This window comes from Trichosurus vulpecula, chromosome 5, assembly GCF_011100635.1.
Source record: "Trichosurus vulpecula isolate mTriVul1 chromosome 5, mTriVul1.pri, whole genome shotgun sequence".
Classification (NCBI taxonomy): Eukaryota; Metazoa; Chordata; class Mammalia; order Diprotodontia; family Phalangeridae; genus Trichosurus; species Trichosurus vulpecula.
The window spans coordinates 94882200-94888848 of NC_050577.1; the positions used below are offsets into that span (position 1 = coordinate 94882200).

The 6649-nt window shown below is 33.1% G+C and overlaps 1 protein-coding gene across 1 annotated transcript in view; it reads right to left on the reverse strand.

Moving 5' to 3' along the window:
* The window catches only part of LOC118850936 (GTPase IMAP family member 8-like), a 30585-nt gene that overhangs the window by 23568 nt on the left and 368 nt on the right, over positions 1–6649 (reverse strand). The gene's annotated exons all lie outside the window — the stretch shown is intronic.

Sequence of the window (6649 nt, forward strand, 5' to 3'; positions counted from 1 at the left end):
AAGGGGATGGTGATGGGTGATAGAAGGGAGGGAAGATTGGGAGGACAGTACAGTAGTCAGGAGCAAAACACTTTTGAGGAGGGACAGGGTAAAAGGAAAGAGAGAATAGAATAAACAAGGGGAAAATAGGATGGAGGGAAATAAATGATAGTAACTGTGAAAACATTTTTGAAGCAAGTCTCTCTGATAAAGCCCTCATTACTCAAACATATAAAGAACAGAGAACAAAGTCAAAGAACAGAGTCAAATTTATAAAAGGAAGAACCTTTCCCCAATTGATAAATGACCAAAAGATATGAACAGTTTTCAGATGAAGTAATCAAAGCTATCTGAAAAAAATGCTCCAATTCACTCTTTATTGGAGAAATGAAAATTAAAACAATTCTGAGGTACTACCTCACACCTATTAGATCGGCTAATATGACAGAAAAGGAAAAGGACAAATTTTGGAGGGGACACCAGCAAAACAAGACACTCGTGCATTGTTGGTAGAGTTGTGACCCAATTCAACTATTCTAAAGAGCAATTTGAAGCTATGCCCAAAGGCTTATAAAATCAAGCATTCCCTTTGACCTAGCAATACCACTACTAGGTCTGCATCCCCCACAAAAATTAAAACAACCAAAAAGGAAAAGGACCTATGTGTACAAAAATATTTATAGCAGCTCTTTTCTGATGGCAAAGAATTGGAAGTTGAGGGGAATGGCTATCAAATGGGGAATAACTGAACAAGTTGTGGTATGTGATTATAATGGAATATGAGAAATGATGAGCAGGACGCTCTCAGAAAAACCTGGAAATACATGAGCTGATACAACATGAAATGTACTATGTACAAAGTAATAGAAAAATAATATGATGATTAGCTGTGAATGACTTAGCTAAAGCAATACAATGATCCAAAGCAACTCTGAAGGATTTACAATGAAAAATTTTATCCATCCCTAGAGAATGAACTGATGGTGTCTGAATACAGATTGAAGTACACTTTCTTTATTTTTCTTGAGGTTTTTTGTCTATGTTTTTTTCACAATATGATTAATATGGAAATGTTTTACATGACTATACATATATAACATATCAAATTGCTTGTCTTCTCAATGGTGGGGGTGATGATGGGGCAGGAGGAAGGGAGAGAATTTGGAACTCAAAGGTTTAAAAAGAAATTTTAAAAATTGTTTTTACATGTAACCGGGGGAAAATAAAATACTAAATTTAAAAATTGGGAGAAAAAGGATGATTGGTATCTTGGACAGTTGACTAAACAGCCTTACAGCATATTCTGAAACAGTATGGTTGACAAGATTTTGATAGTGTTTGATACCATCATGATGGTATCTGTTAATGATGTTATTGGGAGAAAATAGACTGGACAATGATATCTAGGGTCAGCTAGTACCCTAGTTTACCTTGTGGAAGCAGTTTTTAAAATCACTTTTTAGTTCAATTGAAAATATTAAAGAAGAAAATTTTCCCTAGTCCAAAATGCTTTCTAGATAGTTCTCTTTGATAATATAATAGTAAAAATAAAGGTCTTTCATCTTCCCCTGTCAAACTAGATCAATCTAACCACAAAATAAATAAGAAAGAAATTAAAGAAATAAATAGAATTTTAGATAAACTAGATATAACATATATCTAGAGAGAACTGAATAGAAATAGAAAGTAATACACTGTTTTCTCAGTAGTTCATGGTACTTTTACAAAGATTGACCATATATTAGTACATAAAAATCTTATAGTGAAAAACAGAAAAGCAAAATATTAAAAGTATTCTTCTCAGATCATAATGCAACAAGTTGTATTTAATTAGGGACAGAGATATTAAAAACTAATTGGAGATTAAACAACCTAATCTTAAAGAATGAGTGTGTTAAAGACAAACCATAGAAACAATAATTCCATTAAAAAGAATGGCAATATTGAGATAACATATCAAAACCTATGGATGAATGTGGCACCACAGGGAGCAAGAACATTTTAAGGACAGTGTGGTTGGGGCACCTAACTGTGGTTTAGGAGAGGAGGAGATGAATCCCTGAGGTTGAGCCTCTGAACAAATTCAGAAAATAACACTAAGGAGGATTTGAGGCCTAGGGCAACATTATTCACAACTTTGGATTAAAACTTGATAATAAGAATGCTAAACTGCCAAAAATAGAATAAGACAAATTAAAAACAAAAATGAGTAAGAAAAAGAAAAATAATCTTACCACTGATACCTACTTTGGTGTTAAAAGAAGATCTGGTATCACTTAGATATCACTACGGAAGATGAAATTAAGGTGATAATATGAAATTATTATATGCCATTAAAATTTAACAATTTAAAGAAAGTGGAAGAATATTAACAAAAATATAAATTGACTCAATTAGCAGAAGAGGAAATAGAATATCTAAGTAGTCCTGTTTTGGAAAAAGAAATCGAACAGGTCATTAATAAGCTTCCTGAGGGAGAAGCACCAGGACCAGATGGATTTACAAGGGAATTCTATCAAACATTTAGAGATCACCTAATTCCAATATTAAGTAAATTATTTGGAATAATAATTAAAGGAGGGATTCCACCAAACTCCTGAAACAAACTGAAACAAATATGATACTGATTCCCAAACCAGGAAGAGTAAAAATAGAAAAAGAAAATTGTAAACCAATTTCATTGATAAACATGGATACAAAAATCCTACACAAAATATTAGCTAAAAGAATACACCAATATATTTCAAAGATTAGACATCGCATCAAGTTGAATTTATATCAAGAATGCCAAGATGGTTTATCATAAGGAAAACTATTAGCGTGATTAGGTACATCAATAATAAAAGTTCAAAAATATGATTATATCAATAAATGCCAAAAAAATCTTTGATTAAACTTTAACATTTATTTTTATTAAAAGCATTTAAAAGTATTGTTAAAAATGGATTTTTCTTTAAATTGATAAAAAGAATTTATCTAAAACCACCAGCAAGCAGTATTTGTAATGGGGATAAACTAGAAGCTTTCCCAATAAGATCAGGTATGAAACAAATACATTAAGAAATATATGTTTGGAGTAAAATGTATAATGCTGGACTAAATCTTTTTCAGCAAAACTTTGCCAGTTTTCCTAACAGTTCTTTTGAAGTAAGGAGTCTTTCTCCCAACAACGTGTAACTTAATTTGACCTGACTGCTGTATATATTAATCTCTATGTATTGCTTATCTAGTCTATTTAACTTTTCTGATTTTTATTCAAGACCAGATAATTTTGATAAATAATATTTTTTGGTATAGTATTAGATCTGTTAGAGACAATTTACATTCATTTCCCACATATTTATGATATCCCTTGATATTCTTGACCTTTTATTGACCCATATGAATTTTGTTGTTATCTCATCTAATTCTAAAACATATCCCTTTGGTTATCTTGTTGACATGGAACTGAATCATTATTTTAATATTATTTCCATTTTTCCTATATTTACATGGCCTAGCCATGGACATTGAATATTATTAAAAATAATTCATTTCTTTTTCTTTTCTAAAAAAATGCTTTATAGTTGCATTTGTATAAATTTTATGTGTTTTAGTTGTTACAGACGTTTAGTGCATTTTTATCAGAAATGGAATGCCTCTTCCTTTACTGGTTAGATTGGTAATAATATTTATTGGTTGATGATTCTCAGGGATTTATTTTGTATACTGCTACTTTACTGAAATGATTAATACCTTGATTAACTTTCTGTTGACCTTCCCAAGTTCTCTAAATAAATCATCACCTTATCTACATATAAAAATAATTTTTCCTCCTTTTTGCTTATTCTAATTCTTTCAATCATAATGTAATATATAGAGCGCTGGCCTCAAGGACAAGAGAACCTGGGTTCAATACATAATGACTGAGTAACCCTGAGCAAATCACTCAACCTCTCAGGGCTCTAGGTAACTTGAGACTACAGATTGCTGAGAAAGTGCTGATCCATATTGTTAGAGGGAGCTCCTCATTCAGGAATTCTCTAAGTCAATAAAATCACAAGTTCAGTTCCTATATCTATCATGTTGTTACAGCTAAAATTTCTAGAACTAAAGCATGTGATAGTAGAACCAATGAACATCCTTTATTTACCTTTGCCTTATTGGTACAGTTTCTACTATTTCTCCATTAGAAATAATGTAACTCTTGATTTCTAATGTTTTTTATTGTGTTATAAAATGTCCTTTTACTCCTATTTATTTTAGCATTTTTTCAAGCACCAATGAACACTGTATTTTGCTGGAGGCTTTTTCTACATCTATTGAAATAATGGGATTTTTATTATTTTTATTAATTTTTTTGTGTTTATAGTTTTCTTAAAGTCAAACCATCCTTGCATTCTTGGTATAAATCTGACCTAGTATTACTTATATTACTGTAGCCTTTTCACTAATAATTTTGTATCTGTGCTCCTTAGTGATATTGTAGAATAGTTTTCTTTCTCTGCTTTATTATAATAATAGTTATCAATATAGCTAATAATAATAAATATAAGGCTATTATCTCATTGATCCCCACAACAATCCTGTAAGCTAAGTGCTATTATGATCCCCATTTTAGAGTTGAGGAAACTGAGGCTGAGAGATCAACTGACTTGCTCAGGGTCATACAACTAGTTAGTAAGTGACTGAAAGTAGGATTTGAACTCAAGTCTTCCTAACTCCAGGTCCAATACACTATTTAATCCAGCTGCCTCCTTGAAGTGATCAGGAGGCATAGCCTCATGGAAGAAGTTAGATAAGTTAGTCTTTCTCTATTTTTGTGAACAGCTTACAGAATATGGTGAGGTGGGTGTTATTTCTTTAAATATTTTATTGAATTCATTTGTAAATCTACCTGGTCTAGGATTTTGCTTTTTAGGGGTTTATTTATAGCTTGCTCAAACTCCTTTTCTGAAGTTAAATTCTACATTTCATGTTTTGTTAATCTGTGTATCTTGTCATCATCTCCCTGATGTCATGGTACTCTTCAAGAATGAAAGACAAGGGGGCAGCTAGGTGGTGCAGTGAGTAGAGCACCAGCCATGGAGTCAGGAGGACCTGGAGTTCAAATCTGAACCAGGAGTTCAAATCTGGCCTCAGACACTTGACACACTTACTAGCTGTGTGACCTTAGGCACTTAACCCCAATTGCCCTGCCTTCCCCCTCCAAAGGGAAAAAAAATGAAGGACAAACTTCACACAACCACAAATATTAATTTAATTTGTTTTCAGTTTTGTTTGCATGTAATGAGTGTACTAGTTTTTAATAATTTCCTTGTTTCTTCTTTATTATAAATTCCCTTCCTTGAATTATTTTGGCAGTGTGGTCCATTCTCTCTCTCTCTGTCACTCTCTCTCTCTCTCTCTCTCTCTTTCTCTCTCTCTCTCTCTCTCTCTCACACACACACACACACACACACACACACACACACAAGTAAATGGTGGTTTATCTATGTCACTGGGCAATTTAGCTTTATTCATCAGGTCAGCAGTCCTTTCTTTTCAAATTATTAACTCCTCTTTGATCTTCCTGATCCCATGATTTTTATTTTCCTGCTTTTGATGTTAATTTGTTTCTTGTCTAAGTTTTCTGGGTGCAGAATCAATTCAGTGAAATTCCCTTTCTTTCTCTCTCTCTTTTAAACTAACATAAGCGTACAGAAATATAAATATAAATTTCTTCCTAAGAACTGCTTTAGCTATATTCCACAAGTTTTGGTAAACAGTTTCATTTTGTTTTCTTTAGTATAATTACTGTTTCAGTGGGGTTTTTTGACCCACTTATTCTCTAGGATAATATTTTTAGCTCCCCTTTTCTGAGTCTTTTGTGCATGTTTGCCTTATTCATCACAAGCGTTATTACACTGAGTTCTGCAAATGATGTATGACACCATTGAGATTATCAAGGGTTTTTTTTATTGAATTCTTGACTTCAGGTGACTTAGTTATTATATGAAAAAGTGCCAAAACTAAGAAATACCTTCTAAGGAATAGAAAGACACTCAATATTTGGTCAATCAAGTTACATCTTTTTTTCTTCAAAAAATATATACACTTAGTTCACTCAATTTATTTCATAGAGGAGGGGACAAATCCTATTCTTATTGAAAACCCCTTAAGTTCCTTAAAAGGTATAATAGAGAATACTCAGCCCAAAATCTCATTCAAACCAAACCTAAACAATGTTACCCTCCTCAGGACAATTGTAGATTAGAAGACAGTGGGTAGAGGTAAGGGAGTGGATGCTGGCAACCAGAAGAAGTGGCTTTGGGCAGAGATAATTGGGGCTGCACCCCACTTGGTTTGGTTTCTAGTTAGGCTTCATTTAGTCACTTCTACACTCTGGGAAGCTGGGGACTCATAGTGTGGTTTCTTCTCTATGAGCCAGGAAACTAGTGTTGGTACCCCAGACCCTGCTTCCAGCCTAACCCCCACAGCTGTTATCTAGGGGAACAAAAAAAAAACAGGAAAAAAATCATGCATTGAATTGTTCAGATTCCATACACAAAATGAATATCATTTCCCATGCATAAATGAGCTTGATAGACCCACAGGGGTTCTGGTACGGAGAAGGAAAAAAATCTGCAGGAAAACTCATGGTCTGAGTGGAGTTAGGGCCTCTATGCCATCTCCCTTGTTTCACAGAAGA